The sequence below is a fragment of the Colius striatus genome, chromosome 9 (genome assembly GCF_028858725.1).
Source record: "Colius striatus isolate bColStr4 chromosome 9, bColStr4.1.hap1, whole genome shotgun sequence".
Classification (NCBI taxonomy): domain Eukaryota; kingdom Metazoa; phylum Chordata; class Aves; order Coliiformes; family Coliidae; genus Colius; species Colius striatus.
The window spans coordinates 33,819,209-33,846,503 of NC_084767.1; the positions used below are offsets into that span (position 1 = coordinate 33,819,209).

At 40.4% G+C, this 27,295-nt stretch overlaps 1 protein-coding gene across 2 annotated transcripts in view; it reads left to right on the forward strand.

The window, feature by feature from the left end:
* The first annotated feature begins 396 nt into the window (after positions 1-396).
* The window catches only part of SPATS2L (spermatogenesis associated serine rich 2 like), an 86,386-nt gene continuing 59,487 nt past the window's right edge, over positions 397-27,295 (forward strand). The window contains exon 1 of one of the 2 annotated variants that reach the window (XM_062002893.1): positions 397-712. The gene's annotated coding sequence lies outside the window, so the exon portion shown is untranslated. Of the gene's footprint in view, positions 713-20,592; positions 20,703-27,295 lie in introns of those variants that run through there. The other variant, XM_062002894.1, reaches the window with a different exon arrangement.

The following is a 27,295-nucleotide window of genomic DNA, read 5'->3' on the forward strand; positions in this document are numbered from 1 at the left end:
ATTATAGTTGTTCCTAGAAAATTAGCTGTGCATTTAAGTGAATAATTATTTATGCTCCTTGAGCTTTGTGTTACCAACTCTATGTATTTTTCTAGGTGGTATTTTAATACACTGCTGAAAAACTTGCAGTAACTGTGGAGTTTTTTTTAATTGAGGTTGTTTGGCATGAGCCTGCAGAGATAGGAAGATTTATGTACTAGCAATGACTTATGTTGTCCGTTTTCTTATGCTTAGCAAGGAGTTCTAGTCTATGCCGTTCTGTGAGGATTAGTAGTGACACTGCACGTCTCGGGCATTTATTCGTATGTGGCAAGATGGGCACACGTAAATGATGAAGTCAGTCACCGGAACCCGAAGGGCTGCTCCCTGTTCCGCGTCACTCCTGCTGTCAGGGAACCAGGAAACAGACAACAGGCGCTGTGCCGTGGGAGCTGGCTTGGGGCAGCTCCCCAGGCCGCGCCCTCGCTCCTGGCCCGCCGCCGCTGCCCCTGCCCGCGCGCTCCCCCTCCCGCGCGCCGCCGCCGTTGCTGTGGGCGGGGGCCGTTGTGGCCGTTACTGAGGCGGGCCCGGGGCGGTGTGCGCCTGCAGAGGAGGGGCGCGAGGCGTGTCCCCGCCCGCAGACGGCAGCGCCACAGCCGCGAGGCGCTACCCGCCGCCGTGTTCTGCCGCTGTAGCGGCTGCCCCAGCCACGCTGCGGCCCGGCGGCTACCAGGTAAGGCGCCTCCCTGCCCTTTCATCGGCAGCACCTGCGCGGGAGGCAGGCCCGAGAAGGGCCCGCCGGGAGTTACTTGCCTAGGGATGCCAGGGAGGAGTGCGGTTGCTAATCCGTTCGGCACCCTTTCCGCTGCTCTAACGCTTCGGGTCTCGGCGCCGAGACCTGGCTGCGGGCGGACGCAGGCAGGCTCCTCCTGGCGGCAGGGGGACCGCAGGCGGGCCCAGCCCCGGACCCCGCCCGGCCTGCGGCGGGGCTGGCTCTGCCGCCGCCCCGGAGCCGCTCGCCCTCTCCTGCCGCTCCGGCAGCTCCCAGGCGCCGCCGGAGCCGAAACTGGGCTGTGTTGTGCTGTTCGAGGCTGTTCCCTCGGTCATAAATGATTAACTGCACACCCGGGCGATAGGAAGCCGAGTCTTTCCGAGCCCAGCTGTTTATCCCCGGCTGTCTTAGCGGCCAGACGCGCTGAGCCAGCAGTATGTTTGTTCCTGAAATGCTGCCTTACCTTTTTACATGGGCTGTGAAACACTACTATGAGTGCTGACAAAGTAGGGATGAAGGTTGTTGTGTCCTGGGTACTGTTTCTGCACAAATCCACCCATTTGAGTATTTGTTTTATCTGCTCCAAGGTAAAAGTCCACTAAGGGGATTGGGAGATGGGGAGTTTTGGTTTTTTTTAACTCTGGTTTATTTTTTTCTATGCATGAAAAATTCAGTCATTGTGGAATTCGTTCATAAGTAGTGGCAGCTGGCAGTATTATTTTATTCTCTATCAGAATGCAATGGTTCCTTTGTTGGGCTGTAAGTGAATAGTGTAAGGTTCTTCCCCCTCATCCTGAGATGTGGATCACTTAGACTATCAGATTTATTTTCATTAGGAGAGGTAAGAGGTAAGATTTTTCCATAGAAAATCCATTACATTCCGAGTCACCTTCCCTTGGATTGATTTGATTGATGGAAACTTAGAGTTTTCCATGGGAATTCTTTCCTTTTAACTCTGAAATTCAAATTAGTGGTGTACATGCAAATCATCTTTCTTCTGTTTCTTCAAGCCTCTGACGAGGTTATAAGATATTGTCCAAAAAGTGATGATTCAAGGAAGATGAAAACTTTCCACACAGAAAGTGGGAAAAATTGCTGTGTGCAGAATATCAAGGTGAACTAGGAACATGTTTGCACTGGCAATGAAAGAAATCCTGGATAGTAACCTGTTGAATGCCACTAACTGGAGTCTTCAGGCAGCTGTAAACAGGACACTGGGTCTTTGCCACAACTGTTACCATAAGTGCAGTCAAACGGTGTAAATGCACAATGATTTCCATGTCAGAACAGGTTGATGGATTTTGTCAGGTGCCATTGCAGTCTGCTGGAGCTGGACACTGCTGATGGGCTGTGAGGCTTCTCCTCCTAATTGTGTTATGGGAGATGAAGGAGTGGCCCTTTGTGAGAACAGTAAGATCTCTTAAATGTAATGAGACACCAATCAAGATAAGGCTCCTACTGTGTCAGGTGCTGTGTAAACATATAAGAAGGTAAGGTCACAATTCTGGGAAATGTACTGTGTGAGAAAGTGTTATGATTAAACATCCATCAAAGTGTTCTCAGGGTTATCCTTAAATTAAGGTCTGTTTCCACAGTCCTTATGCCTAGGCAAATGTCTGAGAAAGGAAGATGTGTTTGGGACTTACTGTTTTGTCTAACATATAGTAATAAGCCTAAAAATTGAACACAAGTATATCCAAGTACTTTCTGTGTTTTGGTTCTGAATCTAGATCAGTTATTCTTGTATAGTACTTCTTGCTCAAAGAAATGGAAATGGGGCTACGTCAGGACACCTGCTTGCAGTTTCCCAAATTTTAAGGCAATATCTGTCTGGAACTGAGGTTGTCTTGAGTGTGTTTTTAAGGGAAAGCTCAACAAGATTCCGAGAGCCAGCCATGTGGTTTATATTTTCTTTTGAGTTTTTTTCTGGCAATGGTGGGAGTACCAAAGCTGTGCCTATTAGCAACTGTAGGCAACACGTACGTAGTCTCAGTTCCCCCAGTCTTTTCTATTTATGTGTTCCTTTTCACCCATACTTCTTGCCTTTTGTCATTCCAGGGACTGTATTTCCTAGTATGTCTTCAGTGCCCATGTCTTTGGACAAGTTAAGTAATGCTTGTCATGCAGTATGCAAAAAAATCCTCAGTCATTTTTGGAAAATAGTCTAATGGGGTGATTTACACATCTAAAGGAAAGGTCAAACTCCACTTTTCACTGTGCACTGGAGGAAAAAAGTAAACCTATATAACAGTTTGTAGCAGAAGACCCAGGAGCTGTGAAGCTTTGTATGAAAATCAAGAGAATTGAAATAATGGATAGTTAATAACTTGTAGTTAATGTTAAGGATTTTATTGTTCATGTCACTCTGAGGAAATATGACTCCATACCTACACCTGGTGCTACTGTCTCCTCTGTTCACCATGTTTTTCTGCACTGTCCCAATCCTCCAATTTCTCTTTTTCCTTCTGCCTTTTCTTCCCCTGTTAGATGCTTCACCAGCTTTCTCACAGGCTCTTCTCCTTCATGGACAAAAATGAACAGTAGGGAAATGGTTAACTTGGATAGCAAAGTGACTTTATTTTAGACTGGGCACCTTCCATTACTAATAATTGTTTGAAAGCAACACTTGATAGCATTATTATAGCAAAGGAATTTGACCCAGAACTTCTCTGTGATTAGTAAGGGGTTGTGCAGTTCACATGTCTTTGCTCTGTTGTTTCTGAGTACCTTGTGCCTCAAGAAGGTGGTGAAGTATTGTTCTGCCTCTACCTTGCATTTGCAAGATTATCTTTATAGTCCTGAGGACTATAAGCTCACATTTTACAAAGTGTGAGATGGTGGGGTCTGTAGTTAGTTACCTTGGAGGTATATTTGGCATGAGATGACTTTTCTGGTATGTATCTGCAAGTGACATCATGGGTGATCTCTGCAGCAAAGATTTTGGTCTCGGTAGTGCTGTTTTGTAACATGCCAAAGACCAGCTCCTTGCCAGATGTAAGATAGGGTGGTCTGAAGAGTTAAATCCAACTGGCACCTTGACCAATTGTATGTACAAAATATATTGTTTGATTTCAGGAGGGATTGTGAGAGCACAAGGATTATAAATTCTGGGATGCAGCAAGGAGCTGGAGAGTGAAAACTTTGGCTATGTAGTTTCACAGTACATGGATGGAATGAATGAGTGAAGAGGGCAAGTCTGACAGCTGTGACTTTTCTATTTCTGAATGGCAGTGCAGTAATTCCGTAGTTTTGGATATGGATTAGAAGAAATATAGGTTTGCAAGTTAAGCCCCACTGCCTTTCCTGCTGAACGTTTATCCATGTGAAGCTTGTTTAGAAAGTCTGTAATGAAATCAGGTGTGCAAATCCCATTTTGGGTATGTGTGCATTTGCATGTAAAACCTGAGAACTGAAAAAGTGGTTGGGGTGCATGGAGAAGCAAAATATTTACTTCTGAGTTGTTAGCAGATGTAATCGACCCTTTTTTTGTGGGGGACTTCAGAAACAGACTTCAAAATAAGAGTCAAATGCTGCTTTCTCAATATAAAAAATGTGGTTTTGTTGAAGAGGCCACCGTATACTTTATGGGTGATGGCAAATTTTCTCAATTAATAAAGTGGTTGTTAAGTGTCAGTGATAATGTTTTCACTTATTATCTCACTATAATGAAAGTTTGACTAGAGCTGGTACCAAAAAAGCTTACGATGATTTTCTGTTTAGACAAGGCAAATAGTGCTGCAGACCCTAATTAGAGTTTTTGGAATAAAGTCAAAACCCTGCATGTGTTTTAAACTTCTCATAAAGCAACAGTAATACGGAATGCCTGCCCATCTTTTTGTAACTCAAAAGACTAATAATTGCTAAATCTAAAAATATACTTTGCATAAATATAGTAGGAAGGATTGTGGCATAACATTTTCAAAGCCTGTTCTTTTCTTGGTTTGCTCTTAAATGAAGCTACACAGTTTCTTCCAAAAACTTGAGTTATAAATGAATCTGCAATACTTTGACTCCTTGTCTTTTTCCTTCAGACAAAAGACCTTTTCAGTATATTGAGGAACAGTCACCATTTTTTTGTTCATATGGTCATTCAAGAAAAGGATAGTGATTGGCCTTTGTAATAGGCCTGTCAGTACTGTCTCTAGTGGCTTACCAACTGAAAGAAATGTCTATGGCTGTGTACTGTGTCCAGTGTTTAAATTACCAATGAATCTAATCTCCCAAGTGTTGAAAAGGTAAGAGTTCAAATGGCAAATCAGTCTCACCTGTTTTTGAATACCCATGTGCTGCTGCTCGGAGTTGGGGACAGATTTTGGCCTGGGTAAACTGGTACAGTTGTATTGGCTGTTCATCGGCCGAAGATCTGTTGTTTTGGGGGTTTTTTTAAGTGGTGTCTTAAACCTGGTGTTTTTGTGAACTGTACAAAAACTGATGCTGTTTTATGTTCTGAGTGGCACTGAGACAATGGTATGTGTTTGTTCTGTGTATGATCAAGTGGACTGTGAGCATGATTTCTTGGGAGGTAACTATCCTTGAAAGTTGTAGGAGTTTTGAGTTAGCATTAAAGAAGCTGCTACCACTGAACAGTCTCACTGAGTTGTCCTCTTGTGCTGGTAAGGCCAACCTGCCTGTCAGCTTTTCAGAATGAACACGCCACATGCAGGGCAGGTAGGTTGGTGTTGTCCCAACCTTATGCAAAGTCCATGCGAGATTTTATGGTATGTGACTGAATCTTATCTGGAACAGCACCAAAATATAAGATTTTGTCCTATGACACATTTCTGAACCATGACCGCCGTTTAGGATCCTGTTTTTTTTTTTTTAATTTTTTTTTAAGAAGCCTGTGCAGAGCTTGCCCTGAATACTCAGTGCTGGAGTGTCTACTTGAGTAGTCTCAGTGGCATGTGGCTTTAATTGCTGCTGAAGAGTGATGCATGCTGACACATAATGGGCTGGCAGATCAGACTTGGAGCTTTCTTATTGGTTCAGGTACAACTGCCAAGAAAGTGTATTTTGGCTGTGCATGACTCTAAGATCAAGCATGTGCTCAAATAGTTATTTCAGACTGAATTACTTTCTTATATATGTATATGTACTGTCCTACAGTTTGTGGCTTCCACTTTTGCACTACACAAACTATCCACTTTTAGTGTTTATAGTGCCGTGTCTGATTCTCTGTGTAAAATTAAATGCAGTAAAAGCCTTGCACATGCAGTCTGGCTGTGGTGACACTTCTGAGTGTGAATGTATTCAGAAACTGTGGTTTATACTAGTAGAGGAAAAACCTACAGGTCCTAAAATGTCATCATTGTGGGACTTCTTTCTGTATTGGTGGAGGGAATAATTATCTGTGGAGTAACATTAGATTGTGCAGAATTTAGTGATATTTAAGACTTGGTATGAATGAAATGTTGGGTTTTTTCTAATTGTCATCCAATAATAATAACTTAGTGCTGGCTAAAAATTGTCTGGTTTGTTCAGCTGTTGGGATGGAGTTGTGCATTGGTGTTAGGATCAGAGCTTCTGCACCTACCTCTGGAGCTGATGAGAGGAATAGTGCTTGCAAAGCACTTGGGTGGGAGAGGCTTCCTTATCTGTTCCTGCAGCTTTTGAGGTTTCCCCATGTATTGCAGACACTTTGCTACTGGAGTGAAGGAAGGAAACCTACTTCTCATTAAAATCCTTAAAGAACTTGAGGGTTTCTTCTTTCCCAATAGCCAAATTATGTTGTGTACACACACAGTGGAAGCCAGAAAGGATTGGACTATTCATCTGGACACAGAAAGCCAGCCAGGCCTGAAACATTAGGAAATAACCTAATGTGGAGTGTGCTGCATCAGTGTGCTGCCTTTTACTTCGGTAGTCCTCTGTTTATTTGTGGCTCAGGCCTGGAACTTTTGGCAGTTTTGTAAGAGGGCTCGCTGTCCACAGACTGGAAATCAAAGCTACTCTGTAATGTGTGTTAGGTTTTTTTGGTGGTAAAGAGAGTAAGCCTACAAAGTTCTGAGCAAGTTCAGGCACTTAGTCCAGAAGGTCACTAATCTGGAAACTGATGGTCATATATGTAAATTCATCCCTTGCACTGCCATCATTTGATGAAGAATTATGGGGTTGTCTTTCTCTGTGCTGACAGGATGAGCTGAGGTTCCCATGTTAGTATTTTAATATAGCATTCAGTTCTTTTAAGTTACTGTATCTGACCTTGATTTTTGCACATAACCCTATAGATGAGGAAAGATTGGAAACTTCTAATTGCCTTCCTGGTGTTGGATTTTCAGAGATGTTGAGTGCAGAAATTGGAGTTTTAATTGGGAGTTGTGTTCAGTCAGGTCCTCTGAAAATCAGGCTGTAGGTGATCGGTGGTATCTTGCAAAGCATTTTAGTGGGAATTGCCAATGAGCAAAACCATATTTATTAAACTATAACACGGGGCTTGTTAAATGGAAGAGGGATCATCTTGCAATTGCAAGGTCTATTAAACTGCAAAAATGTTAGTCATTACCATTATTGCATCATATTAAAGGAATGAAGCAATGTAAATGCAAACATTATAGGTGTGCTATTCAGTTTAATTAAACTATCATTCACTATTTAAAAGGAATAAATCTTTTTGGAGCTACTCAGCCTGATACTAAATATTCCTATTCTGTAAATTAAAACAAAACATACCCCCTCACTGAATTGCCTATGTAGTCAGAGCCCAGCTCTTCAAAAGCGGTTTAATTAGAGGGAATTGCTCAAAGAGCATAGTAGCAATGGCTGGTTTTCTGCAGTACCAAAAGACCTGGGCAAAGACAACTAACTTTGAAATCTTGAGCTGTAAGGTAGGAGTGTGGTGAAGGTGATTTTCCACACATGTAGGAAGTGAGGCTCTCGTAGAGCTGTGTTCCTCCAGCAGGCCTTACAGCTGGCGTGTGGAGCCACTGGAACAGGTGCCCGCTGGCAGCTGGAGTGGTTTGGTTGCTGAGTGTGCTGGTTTTGATGGGTTTTCTCTTTAAACATTTGGTACCAGACTCCATAAAAGGCTTTGTCTTTTGCTAGTTAAAGATTTTTTTGGGAGGGACCTCAGGGGCTGTTACACACCACGTTTTTTTGAGATTTTTCAGATTGCAATATTGGCCACAGAAAAGAGCTTTGGGAAGGAATCCATTGTTAATTGAAATGGAAAATGCAGGGATCACAGGCTCTTGAGCAGCAGATGGACTCCTTAAGACCACAAATTATTAACCCTCAATGTTAATACAAATAGGGAAAAGTACCTGTTTGTGGGTTAAAGTGTAAACTCCCCTTCCCCCAGAAAAAAGTATACCAATAAGCTGTGTAGTTAAAAGGAAGATCCAAAGAGCAGTCAGATAGTGGTCATGGAAGTCTATTGACCACTCATATTTAGCACAATCTGAACTCTACTGTGTAAGATTTTCAGCACACATGATACAAGGAAGTCTAGGAATTGTATGTGTGATGATTTACTCGGATTTGACTCTATGCTTTTTTTACATGAACGTTTTTAATTTTCATGTAGCTTCTTCCTTGAAGAATCTAGCAGATTTAGCTCCCTGTGTCAGGATCAGTCTAGGAGGAGGAATGGGGACCAGCCATTGCCTGTTTCTAGCCGTCTCCCCAGATTTTTTGGAATGCTGTTTCCATATTCAGGCTATAGGCTGAAACCTGGACCATCCAGGAGTCTGTTTGGTTTTAATGAGAATCTAGGGGATTTTTGTTGTTTTAAAACCAAAATATGAAATTAGATGTTGTTAATTTTTGCCTCAAATGTCTAATGAATTCAGGATGATAATTTGTATAAAAAAAAGCCTGAAGTTGTGTGGAGTGAATGAGTTATCATAATTCCTTGAAAGGAGAACCCAAGAAGAGAATGGCTTATTAGGTCCTAACCATTATATGTTAACAACCATGTCATAATATTCATGTGATTACTGACAGATGTGAGCATTCCTCTGTGAGAAACATAAAGAGCTTAAGCATATTGAACCTCTTCCCCAAAATGACAGAAGAATAAAAACACATACAGAGAGTGTCTGCTACAAAAATGGTTCTGCAATTCCATTTCATATGCAATATGTGTGCAAAGAGTATGGACGCCTCAATCTCTGGAAACTTGTCTGTGTTGCTGATAAAAATTAGTTTCTTAATTTTCCTTGTGCCATTAATTCTGTGGAATTCACCTTCTACTTGTTCAGGAATCGTTTTGCCGGTTTCTAAGTTTCCTGTTACATAAAACATGAAAAAATGCATGACTGAATAGTGCTGTGTTCTATTGTTTTAACTACTATTTATTAAGCAACCTGGACTGCAGATCCAGCCCAGCCCTGGCTCCATTGCTTCCCTCATACTGGCTCCCTCAGTGGGACTTTATCAGACTTTGAAATATTATTTAATTCCTTGTTAGGTTTTTTTTTTTTGTCAAAGACTCTGTCACTTACCCTCTCATGATGTTGTAGTAGTCAAATTTAGGTCAAAGTAGTATCCGAAGGATACTCAAAGTCTTCTCTTGCTTAAATGCCAGGTGTGTGAGAGGAACAGCTAATGGTATTTCTGGTGAACTTTTGGACTTTATAATCTAGTTCTGTCTTCAGACTTTTGTATTATATTGTTATTTAGATATATTCAGACATACCTAAAGTTTGAAGGTTTCCCTTAAATTTCTGTAGTCTTTTTACATAACAATAATGCATCAGGAAGGTATCAGGCATGCTGAAGGAAGACTGTTTTGGCAATTTCATGTTGGTGCCTTAGCAGGCTAGTGTTAGGTACTATGTTCTCTGATAACTTATGTTTCTTTTTCATTTGCAGAGTGTTTATTTTTGAGGGTGGGGATGGACAGATTGATTATGTCAGAAGATTGCACTGAGGTTTTCCTTTATTCCCTCCCTTATGTTAGAAGTTCTGACAATGATCATAGGGAATTGGGTAAAAAATTAGTCTCTAAGATAATGAAGAGTGACTAACTTGTATTTTTCTGCTATCCTTTTTAAAATGAGAGTTTAGAGTATTTTTTTCATCTACCACCCCCACATACAAAATGCCTTACCCATATTGAAAGTATTTGTAATATATTAAAAGAATTCTTAGGGAAAAAAATCATGTTTCTTCATACCTGCTTTTACTTTCTCTTGAGAGAAGAGGTAATTAAAAGAATAATTCAAGTTTATAAATTTTGAAAGCCTTCTAAAAAAGAATTGAAATAAATTAAAAGTCTACAGCTTTTCTTTCATTTTTTTTCTTTTTTCTTCCTTCTAAACTCATTCCTGGAAGTTATTTCATGCCTCAAGTCAATTCTCTGATGTAATAATTTCTTATTTTGTAACTTAGTAATTCTTTTAATGGCCAGCTTTTAAAATGTGCTGTCTTCCTGAACGTGCACCAGGAGCCATCCTGAACGTGCACCAGGAGCTGCTTGCATGGTTTTTTTAAGTTTGTTGACTAGGAGAAGAGATATATACTAAGGAGACTGAGATAAATTAAGACTTTCAACATATTGATGATCAAGATAAATATGAGGTGGTCAGGCAGATTACGTTTGAAATCTGCAGGTATGGATTTTAAGGTATTTGCTAACATGGAGCTTGAGTTCTTCATATTGAAGACTAGAGTTAAAAGGATGATGTTGAGCTGATTTGATGCATGATGTGAGCAGAGCCTATACTATGCAAGTCCATCTGTGAAAAGAGACCTTGGAAACAAGAAGTTGTAGCCATATGTGTTCTTCTCACCAATACTACTTAAGCAGCAAAAATCTTTGGGAAAGTAAACAACATCAATGTATTGAGTTTGGAGAGCTTAAAACACACAGAAGTGTGATAGTTCACAGAGCAAAGGTTGGGTTAGAAGATAATATCTTGTCCATGTTTTCCATGCAACTTTGTGTCATTAAATGTAGCATGTTACTTTTCTTAGTGTACAATAAAACGCACAAACTTTGTCTTGTGGTTGAGTGGATATTACTGGAACAAGCTTTACTCTTGCTCTCTCAAAGGCACTTGGAGCAGAGGTGCCAAGTCATAAGAGGGTTGCTGAGGTTCAGTGTCAGTGATAAATACAGGTTTAGTCTTAGGAAAGTAAATACAGGTAGCACCTTCTGATCATTTATTCAAAATTCCTATGCCAGTACACTGAGGCAAACTGATCTTCTCTAGCATGGCGTATTCATTGAAGACATTCCAGATTTGCACCAGCACTCATATCCAGACTCATTAGCAGAAAATAAACAAAAAAATTCTGTATTTTTGCTTTATTTTAGCCAAATTCCCTCATAAGTAAAAGACTGATACAAGTGTTTCAGCTGCAGCCTGGGCTTACTGTATAATTATTTTTTTATGTATTACAGTATATTATATTTAATAACAAAAGAAGTAGTAAGTTCCAGCATGAGAAATTTACTTCAGAACTTCAGGGGTTGTTTTGATATTTGTGTGTGATTCTCAGGAAAATGCTACTTTGATGTACAAATTAGTGTTTCATGATACCTTCTGTCTCAGGGTGGTGAGAACTCTGCCTCTTTTCCTTTGTGATGTGAAATACGACAATGGAATGAGGTCCCATTTACGCTCATGATTTAGTCTGGGCAGGATCCCCTGGATAATTTTGCTCTTGCTTCCTATTAAAACTTCAAAATAGGCTAGAGTTATATTTACATTTGTGAATTGATCCCATTCTTAGAATTTTTATCCAACAAGAAGATATTTCTCTGCTCAAAATGGAGAAATAAGGATTGGAGTTTCATATAACAAGGAATATATCTTGTCCTTGGAGCTCTGTACTATAAAGCATACTTAATAGTTGTGTTCTTGTAGAAGCACGGGGAAGGGCAAAAGAATGTGAAACTGCTTAAACAATAGCTGACTGAGTGTTCCAAGTCCTCTTTTCCAGAGATGAAGCCAACTAGGATGTAGTGGCTTTGTGGCTAAGAAGGTCAGTCACATTCTGGGGTGTATTGAGAAGAGTGTGGCCAGCAGGCCAAGAGAGGCTCTCCTTCCCTGCTACTCTGCCCTGGTGAGGCCTCATCTGGAGTACTGTGTCTAGTTCTGGGCTCCTCAGCTCAAGAGGGACAGGGAACTGCTGGAGAGAGTCCAGTGGAGGGACTACCAAAATAATCAAGATGAGCATCTTTCTTGTGAGGAAGGGCTGCAGGAACTGAGGCTGTTTAATAGAAAAAAGACAACTAAGGAGGGAATCTCATTAACATTTAAAAGTACTTGCAATGTGTATGTCAAGAGGATGGAATCTCAAATGACAGGACAAAGAGTAACAGATGTAAACTGGAACACAAAAAGTTCCACTTAAGGACAAACATTTTTATGGGTGAAGGAGCCCTGGCACAGGGCAGCTCAAGGAGGCAAAGGAATCTTCTCTGAAAGTTTTCAAAACCTGCCTTGAGGTGTTCCTGTGCAACCTGATTGAGGTGAACCTGCTTTAGCAGCAGGTTGGACTAGATGATCTCTAGGCGTCCCTTCCAACCCCTACCATGCTGTGACTGAGAATGATGTTGCTACATCAACATCAATATACTATGTTGCTTTTGGTACTGGTCTCACTGACTCACCTGTGATAGTAAGCCACTGTAATGCAATTTACTAAATTGCAGCATCAGCAGCCTTGATCCATTATCTACTACACATTGATTATGTTCAGTAGATACCCTTTGTCTCTTAATCCAACCTTCAGTTAAAAGCTTATGTGTTCAGACATACTATCTTAGCCTACTGCTTATTTAAATAAATAAATGTAACTTTTAAAAAAAACAGCATATACATACTTTTGTTTCTCCAAATATGATTACATCTTGAAATGCGTATACAAAAATATGTATTTGCGTTGTTATTAAGAAATTATTTATTTTGGTTTTGGAGGAGTTTAAAGAATTGCTTTATAAAGTGCTGAATAAAAAACATTTGAGAGGGGGCACTGATTTCACTGAAGTGTGCAAAATACGAACTACCACTTCCTTTGGAAGCTTCTGTCCTCCTGGTGGCAGGCTGAAGACAGTCTACGGAGATGTACCAGTTTGTAAATAGTGGTGATTGCACATGAATTGAAAGTGAAGTATTTTAAGTTTCATTAATTGTAGACACGGTAAAATGCTTAATTGTTTTGAATGGCTAGTGATGAATGGAAGGATAGTTTTTGCCCAGAAAATGACACTGTGGTTATTTTATGGAACTTAGTGACACTTTTTTAATTGTTTCTTAGAATTAATTATAAAGTTATAGTTTTTTAGCTAACATAGTCAAATTTACGTGGATCCACAGTGAATTTTTGAATGTGTCTTTGAAGATTACGTTTAACTTTTTAGCATTTATACTGTCTGAGACACAGTATTTTTGAGTTCCCCAGCCTCAGTAAGAGGAAACTTTACTGGCAGATTGACCTTTCAGTGTGCAAAAATGGCAAGTAAAACTCACAGTGGACTTGCAAGTGGCATCAGAATTCTGAGGAGGCAGTTTTCAGACAAAGACATGGAGAGTCTACAAAACGATTGTACAGAATCTTTCTCATTCATTTTAGGATTTTGTGGCTCTTGAATTGTACCAAACGGGAGATCCCATAGCTCCTTTAGACACTGAACATAATCTGACTCATCAGGGTATCTGGCATTGTCTTAACTAGGACTTTCCAACTTTGTGGTGTTGCTTGGTTACCATCATTCCCACAACTCTCATATAAAGCAAAGCAAATGTAAAAAAAAAAAAAAAAGTTTCTATTTATGGGCTAGGCTACTGTACAGATCCAAACCAAACAGAATTGTAAGTCCTTTTTTTCCTCGAATATTCCACTTGGCTACTCACAAAGGCTTTCTATTTTAAATATGTTTTTTTCAGTATATTGGACTACTACTAGGATTCTGCCCAAACTCATTAGTTTCAGAAGCTGGAATCCTGACTGGCAGCAAGGAATAACAAATAGTAGCTTGTGTCATCAGGCAGTCTTGTGAACTCCAGCTGGGATACTGCCTTTTCAGATGTATATTATGTTTATCCACAGTTCAGGACAGGGAAAAAGGTGCAAAGCTTAGCTTGGAGTGTGTTAGGTGATATTTTCTTTAGTAATGATAATAATGAAGAACTGTCACAGCCATTTGGCTGAGGATCTCATGTAATTTTGTGAATGTTTCTGAATGTAGCTTCAGAACTCCTCTCCTGCCCTTTAGGGAATAATCTTGGCACAAGCTCATTTACTTCTGGCGGAAATTCTCATCTTGTATCCAATTAGCTGATCTTGACAAAGTACACACTCTTGAGAATTAAACATCATAGCGTAGGTACCTGGGTAGCTATTGTGTTGTCATAACTGCTCCATAGAAGAATTCTGCAAAATGAAAGGTATATATATTTTTTTTTAATCACCTTCAGGCTGAAATAGGTAACAACTTTGAGACAACCATTCTAGTTGTATGTTTAAAATGAGTACAAGCTTCTTTTAATGAAGTTAATTCCCACAACAAGGCTTCTCTGGGAACATAGGAATGAGTTTCCTGGTGAATAGAGAGCTTTCCATAAATCTACTAGGGTCATAAACAGTGTACCTAGAGTTGGTTACAGAAACCCTCTTACTGTTTCTGAGAGTGGAAAAAACTAAAAAAAATGGAGTCAGCCACAGACTGAGGAAAAATAAACACATCCAAATAAAACATTCCCAACTGTGGAGAAAACTATCCCTGTCTATCAGAAGTATGGAAAGCATGGGAAGCATACAACAATTCTTGTAGGAAGCAGAACTTACAAGCGCTGCCTTACGCTCATTGTCTGAGAGCTAGTGCATTAGTGAGGTCCACAACTCAGTCCTCTAACCATTTGGGATTTCCAGTGTGTCTAGGTCCAGTTCTTCTAACTGTGGACTTCTAAGAGAGATTTGTTATCCAGTGAGATGCTAGATATTTAACTGCGTGGTATTGAATTTTCAGTGTCATATGTCTTATGTCTGTGTTACAAGTCCATTCCAGCTCCAGTTCTGTCAGTAGGAATTATATTGGGCCCTTAATGCTTTGGGAGGAAAATGTTAACTGATATTAAGTTAGGAGAAGTAACAGACTGAAATAAAGACAGATCACTGTTAGGAGAATAAAGATGCTTACAGGTGGACACGTTTTAAAAAATGTATCTGTGAAGAGTCTGAGACCCATCTTGATGCTGTAGGTCACACCAAAGTTCTCACACAACTATGAAGACCTTCATAGGCTAGAAGGACTGGATATTCAAGTTAATTCAAGTTATTAAGACTTGTCAATCATAGCAAACACCAGAATTGGTTTATTCTTTAAACTGCTATTTTACATTGGCTGAAACTGAAGTGGTGCCAGTTGTATGTCTGATTGCATTGCTGGCTCTCTGCTATGAAAATCACCAAGAAAAATTTTTCTTCTTGAGAAGACCACACAGCATTTACAGATTTTCTTCATTGCAGATGTTATTCATTTACTGTAGTTCCCTCATGGACCAGTTTTGAACATGGATCCTCTCCTTTGCCCTTTTGTGATATTACTCTTCTGCTTGTGTCACTGTACAGAAAACTGTCTTGAGAGAGCTGGTCCAGTCTTAAAGCTTTTATTTGGTTGTTTCTCAATCCTAAAGTCAACAGATTCTTTTGCTATAAAATCTTTGGCAAATATCAGATGCAAATGGTTTTAGTCAGGTGTTGCCACCACCAGCAACACCACCAGGCCCCCCGCATGGATTACTCAGCCCCCACTGCTGAGGGGACAAGGATCACCACACACTCAGCATAGATGATACTTTATTCCCACCCCTTGTTTACACCATGTGCTTATATCTGCTACCACCAGCACCTCCTCTCACTCCACCCCGTGCCCACCTCTTCTATACCTTCCACCTCTCATGTTACAACCCGAGATCTTCCAGACGCCTACCACAGTCAGGGAGCTTATGCTGGTTTATAATCATATGCATCTTTTGTTGTAATAAGAAATGCACTTTGTAAATGTCAATATCAATTGTCCTGTGAAGTCTAGATCCTGCTGAGTGTCCTTAGCACTGCATTCACTGGCTGGAATTAGAAACTGCAGTGTGCAAAAGTGGGTTAGTGCGCAGTGCATTTTGGGTTAGTTGTAAAGGCAGGCAGAGCTCAGCTTTGAAGGATGGAACACTGAGATGCAAAACAGGAATCTTGCATCTGTGTTGAAGTGTAGCAGTAACAGACAAGGAGCATCCCTTATTTATTTTGACCACATGAGAGCTTGCAGCCTAACTTTGTGTTAGAGGTAAAGTTGAGACTTAAGAGTCTGAAGGTTTGACTGAGTGTCAGTGATGAGGAGGTTTGCTTTACATGTGCTGAGTAACTGCATTGGAATGTAAGGAAATGTGGTAGACTTAGTAGCTAGGGCAAAATAAATAAAATTAAAACCAACAAAATGAGAAAACATTCCAAGTGCAAAAACCCTCAAGAAAACCTCAACTTACTTTTTGTGTGTGTGAGTACCGGCAAACTCCAAATAGCTTCTGCACCCAGTCATGTCAGCATTCAACAGATTTCCTGCCTTGTCAACTTGCTTCTCATACCGGTTGTTCTATCCGTGGCCTCACCAGAGGAATATCCTGGAACAAAAGCTAGCCGTAGTCCATGTTCAGGCCGGCTTGGCATGCCTCTGATTGCAGCAGTAAATCTGGCTTTAAATTTTTTTGAACCAAAATATCCCAACCAAACTCAAACTGGAACTGAAAACCTATCATTAGCATAACATGTAGAAGTGACAAGTAGAGGTATTAGAATTAAATGTGAGCATTGGACTGAGGTCTTCTGTTCCTCCTTATGGTTGTCTCTTTTTGACCTTTTAAGTGTGCAGTGTTGAATTTAGTTTAATGTTCAGCCCTTCAATATTTCTCTGCTTGTATGCAGGCTACTATCTGCCTGCATCTGCTGCTTACATTTGTTGTAGAGTTGGCTGATAGCCATGTTTTAAGTTGTGTTCTTGATTTAGGACTGGAGGACATAATTTTGTTGCTGGTTCCCACAAAAGTAAGAGCTGATTTGGACACAGTCAGGTAACTTTAGTTTCAATGCTAATCTTTGTCATTGGGCTTTACATGGACTACATTTAGGATCTGTACTCAGGAATGGAAGGACTGGATATTGTTTACTGTTAGGATCTAGAAGGCTTACAGGTTTACAGTGGAATTATCATAGTGCAGTGTTTAGTTTTTTGAGCTCTTCTGTGTGACAGGTGTATTGTGAAACCTTAAGCTAAGGTTGGGGTCAGGGCTAGGCATCAGAAGAGAAATGGTCGAAGACCTTGTTATACTCTTCCAAAGAATAAAGGAGATTCATATAGGATAAGAACTCCTGTTATATAGCTCATGTATGCTTTGATTCTGCTCTTTAGATTCATTAAGACCTGCTTCTCTATGAATAGCTGTCATGATTTAATCTTAGTATTCTAAGATCCTTAGATGTATTCTGATGCTTGCATGTGTCATATGTCACATTAATACTAGTTTGAATCATAGAACCATAGAATGGTAGGGTAGGAAGGGACCTTTAGAAATCATCTAGTCCAACCCCCAAGAATTATTATCAGTGAGGGAGGAAGGGGACACCTGCCTAGCCAGCCAGATCAGCTGAATCAACTTGGCGATCAATGAGGTGACAGATGTCAAAGCCAGATCACCCTCACATGCAGTTTTTATGAACTATTTGAAGGAACATTTAGTTTGAAGGAACTGTTAATTGAAAAGGTCAGAGTTCAAGATATGGAGCGATGTGTTTGATTTATTTCTGTTCTCCAGGACCGTAGATCTGTGATGAGGAGTGATTCTTGCTGCTTTTTTGGTTTATGTTATTTTTGGTGCAGTTTTTTGTTGCTAAACTCTCTTTGATGTTAGGTCTGGTGATGTTGATACATCAAGCTTTACTACCTTTTTGAAGGTTCTGAGAGGGTGTTTTATGTTATCTCTACAGGCATGGCCTTATTGGCCATAGATCTGCTACAGAAGGATATGGGCCTCTGTTTTTAAAATCTATAATCTTCAGAGTCACAGCATGCTTTCCTATTTAAAGTCTTCTTTGTTTGAAAATTGAAACTATTTCAAGAATTGAACTTTCATTGTGAAGAGAAATTGCATTAAATGTTTGCAGATAGTAAGCAACAGTATTTTCTTTGATAGTACAGAAGTGAAGTAAGTTTCCTTTTAAGTATTGTACCTTTACTCTTGATTTCTTTTCTCCTTCCTTGAGTCATTATTTCCTGTGTAATTTTTTTCTTTGATAATATGCCATTGAACAATGAGTGAAGACAAAATGGAAGATATTCAAATTATGGAGAGATGTTCTGTAAGAATTATCTTTTTTTTCCCCTTTTTTTAGTTTTACATACAGTGTATAGCTGTCTTGGTTATCTGTTTTTTTTTTGCTTTACAGTTGATGCAAAACAAAAACTTTAGACTTACATTTTATGCTTCTGCTCCTGTGTCTTTTAAAATAGTCTTTAATAGTAGCAGCCCTCAAAGTACAAGAATTAAAATTCTGACTTGAATAACTTCATAACAGTGATCATATTTCATACCTGAGACGTCATCAAGAAATGGGATTCTGAGATTACCTGTCACTTTGGTCTTCAGTATTTTGTGTAGTTCAAAAGGACAAAAATTGTCAAAAGATCTCACTGAGCAGGTGAAAAATTTTTTTTTTTCAAGTCAGAAACTCTTCCCATTTGATTTTTAAGGTTTTATTTTACCACTGAAGTTGGAGAGGAATCTCGCCCACAAGTTAGGTTGGAACTTGGGCTTAGCAAGTGACGTGTTATGCAGGAAAACAAAGTCAGTAGGATTCCTCAGTACAATAATGTACACTATCTGATTTGTTCTGTTTAAATCCTAAAAGTACCCCTGCAGACTAGAGACATTACTGGAAGGAGTTAGATGTCTGTATGTTGGTGTAAGAAATGAAATAACTCTTAGGAATATTACTCGATTGCAATTCAGATGCTCACTCGACAAAAGGGATTCACAGGAGCTCCCGGATTCTCAGCCCTCCCTTGTGTTCCTTTGATGGGAATAAATAGCCAAGTCTTGCCCTTGCTTGCACCAAAGGACGAAGCATAGGCTTCTTCCTGAGCTCTTGGTTAGGATATTCTGCCCAAAAGCAAGGAAGTGGGTATGCTTCCCTCACCAGGTTTCAAGATCCTTGGTTCATATTGTGGATCTCTGCCTGTTGTGTAGATTCCGGCACCCAGAAGTGCTCTTTAAGGCTGTGGTATGTGGGAGTACTTGTGTTTCTTCATCGAAGCATCACATTTTAAATTACTCCATTCATTCATTTGATTTTCAACATAACTGTGACTCAGCAAGCCATGCAGAATTGTTTATTTAGGTTGCAATGGATTTTGGGATCTAAACCTTTGTTGTAGGAGCCTTTCTTAGGTGAAGTGCTTCAAGGAACACCTGGCTATTTCAGATGCAGAAGCAACTAAGAGCTTTATGCCTTACTTTAAAATAAAGCATTTGATTTTGGCAGGACACACGCCAAAAGACTTCACTTCAACTTGGGCAAAATGCATAGTTTCAATGAGGATAAAACAGATTAAATAGGACAGCAGTCACACATTCTATTAGAGTATTTTGTAATACAGAAGGAAAAGCAAGTCTGCAAGGACAATCCAGTCATAGTGGCATAGAGGCTGATTTCAGCAGTCAGCATGTTCAGAAGCGTTACATTATACTTTTAGGGTTTGCTGTGGGACTGCTGAACAGATTTTATTGCAAAACAAAAACAAGCAGGGACCTTTGTGCAACTCAAATAGCAACTAGAAAGGAATCATTTCTGTCTGACATGCATGGTCAAATCACAAACAAGTTCATGACTTCCTTCTTGCAACTGCAGAAGAGAGTACAAAACTTATCTATTACTTCTCCCTCCCCACTAATGAAATCAGGAAGTCAGGCACTCAGCTGTCCTTGTGGCTATATGTATTTAACTTCGAGAAGGATTCCTGTGAAATTTATATGCCAAACAGCAAAGGCCTTGTACTGTTGATAAGGTGCTGGTGGCACTCTTTTGTCCTCCCTTTGTTTCAGATGAGTTAGTATTCTTGAGATAAGTGTTGCTTATTGGAGAGAGTGACTGTAACTTGCACAGCCCTCTTATGTTAATGGATTGAACGGTTTGCATCACTTATCTTTCTCCGAATACTGGCTAGTTTGAGTTTAAAATACGTGTTAGTTGTAAAAATGCGTTTTTTTTATCTGGGAAAATTATATGTGTGGTCAGGAATGGGGCTAACAAGGCTTAGGTAATTGCCTAATCTCACATTGCAGTAAAGATAAGCCCTGTAAAAACTGGTAAGCACCCCCATGTGTTGACCAGAGCAGTAAGGGAATGAGGAATGTGTTTTCACAGAAGTGTCCTATAAGGAAAGAGTAGTAAGGTAAATGAAGAAGTTAATTAACTAATTATTCTCTTTTTAAGTTTCAGCTTTTTGTGCAGGAGATAGGCAATCTATTAGAGAAGACAGAAGAAAACAGAAATGGAAATTGTTCACAGTGGTAAAATGCATTTTACTAACCATTGTGGCTGAGTGAGTTCAGAAACTTGTAAGCTGTACTTTCAAACTACACTTTACAACTGAGTTCATCAGGTTTCTTGAACTATCTTGCTAAAGCTGATCACAGTGCCACATGCTACAGTGATCACAGGGAAAAAGACAAATACAACAATTAGTGAAATAGTACTTTCTAAATTCCTTTATGTATGTAGCTTTAACTTTTTTACAAAGACATAGATTAGTGGGTAAGTGGGCCTGCTTTCATGTTGTGCATGTGTGAAGAATAAGAAATAGGAAGACACTTTCCTTTATAGGTCCATTGATGTGGTAGTAAGAAGCCAGGAACTTTAGAGGCTCTTGAACCGAGGCAGTGGGGCCTAGCTGAATACCTTGGAAGCTGCTTTGGTTCCTGTTTTGTCTGCAGTGTGTCTTTCCCCACTCCAGGTAAATTTCTTTCTTTTATCCTTTTTCTCTGTGTCATTAAGTTGATTGGCTCAATCTGTGTTCTCCTACTGCTTCTACTCATCCCTTTTGTAATTGTTTGAACCACTGTGAAGATGTATCATGGTTTGCAACTGAATGTTCTACTGAAATGTTATTCTGCAATCATCTCTCACTATGCGTAGTCCAAGTTGATGTTGAGAGGATGGTGAGAAAGGGCAGCTTCATAGCAGTAAAATTAATTTGATAAACTTATAGACTAAAAAATGAGAAATAGCGTCTCTGCAGTTTCATCAATTCAGAGGTGGCCTGAACCTAATGGGTTTTGTTACTGATTTTGAAGAAAGCATTTGTTTCAACATATCAGGTAATTTGTTTTGCTGTTTTGTCTGAAAGGAAGCAGTTTCTCGCTATCCAGTATGTTATGAAAGCATAAGCTCAATTTGTTCCAAGCCTGAGTCTAGTAAGTGGCCTAATGTCCTCATCATTCTGTGTAATTTCAGTGGGAATAACCATTTTTTAAAGTATCTTCAAGGTTCTTCAGTTTACTTGCAGCTTAGGACATCTGGATTGTGTTCCCAATTAACAGCTTCCTGATAAATCTTCAGTGAATCACTTGATGCCTCAATTTTAAATCCATAAGATTATTTACTTGAGCATTGGTGATGGGATAATTAATAGATTATGTATTGAGGTTTGTGAACTGCTCAGATGCTATAATAAAGAGAGAAGGACTCAGTTGCACATAATTCACCGCACTTCCCCTATTTCTTTGCTGTAGAACAGTTACACTGTTTCTTAAGGATTTCCTTTTTCCTTGAAGTTGTTTTTACACAGAGTTGCTACATGGCAAAATTCCAAAGCTTCTGGGGGTAGAAGGCTGACAGAGAGGGATGAATAGAATCAGTTAGTAATTTAACATGCTGAACTCGGTAATGGTGAGCTGTGTGAATTCCTCGAAGGAAAGATGAAAATAAAGATATGGATGCCCAAAGTGGTTCTTGCATGTCTGCTGATCCCAAGTGTGGCCAAGTATATGATGAAATTACTTGTCTATCTATGAGCTCTATTTATTACAATGAAGTGAGTCATCAGGTCAGTTCCTGACCAGACTGTAAGAAACAGATGGCCTACCTAGAGAGCAAGATACCTTGGAAACATCTCCACCCTTGTCAGCAATGTTACACAGCACAGGGATTTCTCAGAAGAGCAGTGCTGATGTTCAAAGATTTCACTGAAAAGATGTTAGTTTTTTCAGTTGTACTTGGTCTTCCATGTCAGAAGAATATCTTGTGGCTCTGAAAATAAGGAAATTGTTGCTGGGTTGTTAATGAATATCCAAATTATTATTACCAGATTATGTACTTGGAGGGACAATAGTAGGGAGGTCAATAAAGCCCTCAGACTTGTGAAAGGCGGGCTTTCTATTTCTGAGAACCTTCAGGTTGTTATTAAAAGATGGCTGGTGTGTGCAAATGGAAATGAGACCAAAGTTTTAATCATCTCTGATTTTTTTTTCCTGTAGTCCCTCTGCACCTCTGCCCATCAGTAAAAGGAAAATAATAAATTCTTCCCTAGACTGTGGAGTTGTGCTGGGGATTATACTCAGATATTTGGATATCAAATGTGATGCAAACATATACAGAAATAATAGAATATTGTAGACACTGACTATTGGGGCAAGTTCTACATCAGAAGCTGAGGAGGGTATAGTACACCAATCTGCAGTTGATTTTCTGTATGGTGGTTTTTACCCTGGCCAGCAGCTACACAGCTGCTCACACACTCCTCTCACCAGTTTTCCTCAGCGGGATAGGGGAGAAAATAGGAAGAGCAAAATCAGGACAGCTTTTGAGGTAATAACAGTTTCATAGGTAAAGAAAAGGCAGGGCTGGAGGGAAAAAAAAAGTGGAAAAAAAGGAGATGGCACACCACCTCCAGTGTATGCAGTGCCCAGCCTGTCTTCAAACTGCCACCTTATAAAGAAAAAAAAAATTTTTTTTCTTCCTTTACCCCAGTTCCAATTATGAGTATGTGGATACATGGTATAGAATATCCCTTTTGCCCATCTGAGTCAGCTGTCCCAGTTGTTTCCTCTCAGCTTCATGCCCACCCTCAGCCTCCTGGCTGTGGAGATGTAGTGGGAAACAGAGAAAGCCTTGACACTGTGCAAGGACGGTTCAGCAGTAGCCAAAATACTCGTGTATTATCAGCACTGTTGTCACCACGGGTCCAAAACACAGCACCATATGGGCCACTATGAGGAAAGTTAACTCTGTCTCAGTCAGACTCAGTATGCTTACTTATTTTTTTTTTTTAATGTATTACTTTATGAGAAGAACAAAATCCTACTGCCAGGTCTTAAGAGCAGTGTTCTTGATTAAAAAAGGATTTTTTGCATGTGCAGATGTGACATTTTCACTAGTATCATGGGCACTTCTAAAACAGTTCAGGAAGACCTTAAGTATGTACTGAAGTTCATTTTTCTCTGAAAAGTGTCTCAAAGTGTTTGTTAGTTTTATGGAGTTCAGTAGCACTTCAGTGCTTTCCTGGGTACGAAAGCATATTCAAGTTGATTGTCCTGCTGTTCTGCAAGAGCAGTTCTGAAGAGAAGTCTAATGTTCACATTGGGCAAATTATCTCAGAAATGGGTAGTTCTGTAATTACCTATCTTATGTCTTATTATTCTCTGTAATTTACTCTCTGTAAATATGTAATTTTATGCTCTAAAATAATAAGCTCTACAAGTTCTCTGAGGTGGAATTGTCAGCCTTTATCATGATACTGGACAGATAAAATGCTTTCAAAATTAAAACATTAAGAATTAGCATTATGTGACTAACCTAGGAAACGAAAAATAAAAATATTTTTAAAAATCTGACGTAGAAATTAATATCTTCTGAAAAAAAAGTCAATTGCTATCAATATCCCTATTCTTCCCTGCAGCACACTGTTTTTGATAATGTATGCTGCTGTCAATGACAAAATAACTGGCAGCTGTGTGATGGAAAGACCTGAAGAAATAATTCAGATTAGATTTCACTGATCGCTTTGATCAATATCAAAGTCTTAAACTGAAAGCAGGTTGAGCTTTCACAAAAATATTTTAAGAAATATTGAGGTTAAAGGAGACTCTTGAGTTCTTGAAGTAATGATTTATTTTTAAGATTTGAACTGCTCTGTTGTTAATCCTGACCCTCCTTTTTTCCACTGCTGTTAATATTAAGATGAATAAGCATTTGTTCCTAGTGTTGAAGAGTTCGCAAAGGCTTTGCTTGAATGTACAGCAGCATGACCAGTCTGAATGTGAGAGAATGTCCATCTTCAAATCTCTTACTAGATTTGTCAGTAGATGCTATCCAACTGCAGGAGAGATACAACATGATGGGATTAGGTTGGTCTTGAAGTAAGCACACTGAAACTGGAACTTCAGTGTCTTCATATAAAGCGTTATGCAATTTTTCATGGCTTTTCAATACTGAGACGTTAATTTAGATGTTTTCTGTGAATGATGGGCAAGACCGAACATATTCAGAAAAAAGCAGCGTGCAGTGAAGGCAGGACAGAATGACCCTATTCCTGTACATTCCAAAATGGTTCGTACTGGGTTTGAGATCACAGCAAGTAGTTCTCCAGTCATAACTTGCATTTTTGTTCCCCCTATGGAGCGTGTATTCGGAGTAAGTTGGAAGACTTGTGGATATATTTGCCCTTAGCAGCAGAGGAACAAACACCTTATCTGAAGACAGTAGAATGGCATGTGTGTTCTGCTAGAATGGAGAACCAAGGCAGTAATTTGTGCCTTGTCCAAAAGCAGGATGTATATGGGGATAAAGTGATTAAAGAGTTCTTGTATTTTTCCCCCAACAGCATGGGTTGGGCAGCTTAAAAAGAGCCAAAGCATTCTGTGTTTGCTAATCGTTGATCGTAAGCAAGATGGCTAGACTGTCTGGTCAGTTAAGGAGCAGAACCCCAGGAAAAATAATGATGGACAGAGTTCAGCTCTTGGAACAACTCTACCTGTGTCAATATTATTAGGAACTCTGAATATTTAAGGAAGACAGCCAGTGGAGCCAAATCTCATCCTGTGTAAATTGCTTCTCATATGTGAGTCCAAATATTAAGCAACTACAGAGCCAGCCATCTTCAGCCACAATCTTTGGTTCTGTGTATGCTAGTGTTGTGGTTTAGCGAGGAGCCGCTTTTGCTTGGTAACGGGGAGGGGGCTGCAGTGAAGACCCAGTAGAGTTCTCACACTCTCCCCTAGCTCTTGGGTTCAGACCCACCTCCGGCCCGGCTGGGCCAATCTGGCACCTCTGTGATCACTATTTAAGGATGGGAATTTGAAGTGTTTGGGAAGAGGTGTAAGAGTGATAGACGATGGAGGTGACCATGTGGACCCCGCAGTCAGAGAAGGAGGAAGGAAGGAGGAGGACCAGACCAGAGACCCTTCTGCAACCCGTGGTAAGAATGCAGACTATACCCGTGCAACCTATGGAGGGCAATGGCAGGACTGAGAGCCACCAGCAACTCCAGGTGACTGCGACCAGACAGGTGAGAGACTGTGTGAGGAGGTGGCCATGGCACAGGCCATGCTAGAGAGCCTGTGCTCCGCAGAGCAGACCCACAAGAGAGGAAGAGAGGAGCTGCAGCTCTTGGGATTAACACATGTTGCAGCAGCCCGTGCAGAACTGCCATGTGTGTGAGATACCCCCCGGAGGAGCAGGGAGGACTGGCGTGGAGCCCACCTGCCCTGAGAAGAGTCAGAAGCCATCAAGAATTGACTGACTGAAACCCCCACTCCCTGCCCACTGGAGCCATTCAGGGGGAGAGGAGAAATAGACACCAGGATCAGGGCTCTGAGCCTGGGAAGAGGGGAGGGGTGGGGAGAAGGTGGTCTTAAAGGACTAGTTGCACTCTTTTTATCGTTGTACCATTCTGTGTTGGTTTGTGTTGGTTATGTTTTGGGGTTTTATGGTTATGCTTTAGTTGGTGTTGCATTAAATTATTTTCTGTTTTCCTCCTCAAGGCGAGTAGGCTCATTTGTTTTGTCCTGGACCATAAGGGGCAATTAAGCCTTCCCTCTGCCCTTTGGCAGTTCTCAGGTCTTTGGTACTTGAGGCTAATCATAGTCTTTTGTCCCCTGATAGGCCTAAACCTGGACAGCCAGGGATAGAGGTCTGTTAACCACAGAATCTAGTCTCAACTAATATCTGCTATCTGCAGAGCCAGCCCTGAGTGCTTTGGTATGTGGCCAAGTTGAAGATGTGAATTTGTGGCAGTTCAAACTGCATGATTTTGTCTACAGTAAGAAATCTGTATGAATGACTGACAGAACTGCTATGTGAATGAGGATGATAATTGTGTTCATAGCTTCATGAAAATGTAGTCAGACACTTTCGCTGTTCAGGAATCACCTTTGCGTTTACTTAGGGTGGCTCAGAAGAATGAAGGAAAGAGTGACAAGAGCAGCTCTGCAGAGAAGAACCTGAGAGTTCTGGTTGACAGCAAACTAGACATGGGCAGCAATGTGCCCTCGTGGCCAAGAAAGCCAATGGCATCTTGGGGTGCATCAAGAAGAGTGTGGCCAGCAGGTCAAGGGAGGTTCTCCTGCTCCTCTACTCTGCCCTGGCGAGGCCTCATCTGGAGTTCTGTGCCCTGTTCTTTACTCTCCACTTCAACTTCTGAAGCTTCTGGAGAGAGTGCAGCAGAGATAACTGGAGAACTAGAGCGTCTCTTTTATGAGGAAAGGCTGTGGGACCTGGGACTGTTTAGTCTGGAGATGACGGAGGGAGTACCTTATCAAACACTTATAAATACCTAAAGGGCAGCTGTCAAGAGGATGGGACAAGTGTAGCACCTGGTGCAGGGACTAGAGGTTAACAGACACAAACTGGAACACAGGAAGTTCCACTTGAACATGAGGAAAAACTTATTTTCTGAGAGGGTGACAGTCCTGGTACAGGCTGCCCAGAGAGGTTGTGGAACCTCCTTCTCTGGAAGCTTTCAAAACCTGCCTGGACATGTTCCTGTCCAACCTGATTGAGGTGAACCTGCTTTTAGCAGGGAGTTGGACTCGATGATCTCTAGATATCCATTCCAACCGCTACCATTTTGTGATTCTCTGTGAAAGACATGACTGGTACAAGGCCTTATAGGATAATAAGGGTTATGGGCAGCACTTCTGTGACTACAGAAGCCACAGTAACTTCCTGCTCTAAGTTTAACTTTGCCTATCCCAATTTTTGGTGTAATTTAGGCACTCTGGAAGGGTAACTGTCTCATAGGGAACTGGATTAGATTTTTGGAGAGGCCTTGTTCAGCAGGGGTTTCAGAAATGATGAAGTAATTCCACCTGCCCCAACAAAACTTGTTTGATTGAAAAATTCTTAGCCAAACTAGATTATTGGCTGCCCATTGCTTACTCCTTACAGGATGGTTAGAGCAAGTTGTAATATTGAGAATTTGGCTTGCTTAGTGTGCTAACGCTGTTAACCATCACTGTTTCTTTAATAGTTCTACATAAAATAGCCTGTTCTTTAATAGCCTACATAAAATACACAGGAGCACATGCAATACACAGGAGCTTGTATATT